Source organism: Microtus oregoni, unplaced genomic scaffold, assembly GCF_018167655.1.
Source record: "Microtus oregoni isolate MIOR12 unplaced genomic scaffold, Mior012 000073F_001, whole genome shotgun sequence".
Lineage (NCBI taxonomy): Eukaryota > Metazoa > Chordata > Mammalia > Rodentia > Cricetidae > Microtus > Microtus oregoni.
The window spans coordinates 2107693-2109648 of record NW_024543981.1 but is presented as its reverse complement, the minus strand read 5'-3'; the positions used below and the strand labels follow the sequence as shown (position 1 = coordinate 2109648).

General features: G+C 37.7%; 1 pseudogene; it reads left to right on the top strand.

Moving 5' to 3' along the window:
• The first annotated feature begins 218 nt into the window (after positions 1-218).
• On the top strand, positions 219-690 carry LOC121441080 (annotated as a pseudogene).
• Positions 691-1956: the final 1266 nt, after the last annotated feature.

Below are 1956 nucleotides of genomic sequence, written 5' to 3'. Positions count from 1 at the left end.
TCTCTATTACTTTTAAATAATTATTTTATTATCTTCTTTTCTTTAATCTATGACTGTCTATCTTTTTATAACTGTCTATACTCTTTTTCTCTCTCTCCAAAACCTATGTACATTTTTTAAACACACTATGTTTCATTTAGAAATATTTTATAGGTTCTTGTTCAGTTAAGACATCCACAGCTGGGGTGTTGGTGCGAATTGTCTTTTGCTGTGTGAACATGGTGCGGACCAAAGCAAATTACATCCCGGGAGCCTACAAAAAAGTGGTGGCTTCTCGAGCCCCCAGGAAGGTGTTTGGCTCCTCCACCTTTGTCACCAATTCTTCATCGTGCTTGTCGAGAAAAGCTGAAATAAGTATGCAGGAGGGAGTCCAGTTTGTGTGCGCCCAACTCCAAAGTGGCAAAAAGGCATTGGAGAATTCTTTAGGCTGTCTCCTAAAGATCCTGAAAAAGAGAACCAGGTTCCTGAGGAAGCAGGATGCAGTGGCTTAGGAACATCGAAAAGAAAAGCATGTCCTTTGCAACCAGACCACCCAGATGACGAAAATGAATAGAACTTACTCATCTGCATAATGTCTTCAGTTTACTTAGGTATTCTGGGATGTAAATTTGGGTAGATGTGTTTGTTTATTTGACTTGTTGACTACGCATTCATGTAGCCATTCAAAACAACTGGCTGTAAAAAGGGAGGATTTTTTATAATTTGTAAATTATAATTGCATACTCGAATTTATAATGTAATAAGATGCTTCTTTTACCTGTTAAGTTTCTTGCTAAAATCAACATTGCATGATGTTCTAATTACTAATCTACCGTCTTTGAGATTTGCTTCGATCCATGTACCAATACCACATTATGAACACTTCATTATTGAAATAGTGCCAAATTGTTATGGCTTGTTTGCTTTAAAAACTCAACTTAGTCTCTTTCACATTAAAAACATCAGTATTAACTGAATTTAATCTCTTCCCATTCCTTAAAATGGGGGGGGACAAAGATAAAATGTCAGCTGGGTGTGGTGGTGCACACCTTTGATCCCAGCACTCGGGAGGCAGAGGCAGGTGAACCTCTTTGAGTTGGAGGTAATCCTGATCTACAAATGGAGCTACAGGACAGCCAGTGCAGTTGTACAGAGAAACGCTGTCTCAAAAAAACAAAAACAATACCAATATAATCAGGAACAAAGATTTCTTAGATATACATTCAGTTAAGTATCATAAAATATTACCTTTTTTGCATATGTATTTTTTCTTTTTCTCCCCCAGACAGAGTTTCTCTATGTAGTCCTGGCTGTCCTAGAACTTGCTCTATAGATCAGGCTGATTTTGAACTCGGTAATCCACCTGCCTCTGCCTTCTGAATGCTGTGATTAAAGACTTTGACACCATGCCCGTTTTTTGCCATTATTTTTAAAGTTGGGAGTAAAAAATTTGACAAATCATGCTATAAATCAAGTTTTATGCATCAAGTCCTTAGAATTTCCCTTTAATTTCTCTCTCCTCCCCCACACCCCTTTGGTTTTTTTCAAGATAGAGTTTCTCTGTGTAGCCCTGGCTGTCCTAGAACTCAGTCTAGACCAGGCTGGCCTCTAACTCACAGAGATCCACCTGCCTCTGGAGTACAGGGATTAAAGGCATGTGCCACTACTGCCCTCTCCTTCATTTCACAAGATGATTTGATCATTGAAGAGATAGGTATACTAATTATTTTGAGGCAGCATCTCATTATTTAGCCTCTAAGTGTCCTGAACTCAATATGTAGAGCAAGCTAGCTTTGAACTCACAGATCTGTTTGTTTCGTAAATGCTGGGATCAAAAATATGTGCCACTATATTAACTGATATACTTGATTTTCTCATTGTGTTTTGTTTAATGACAGGCTATCAATTTTCAAAATTATCCATGTTCTTAGCAGCCATATTTTTGTGTAATGTTTAAAATAAATGCGCAGTTTTACA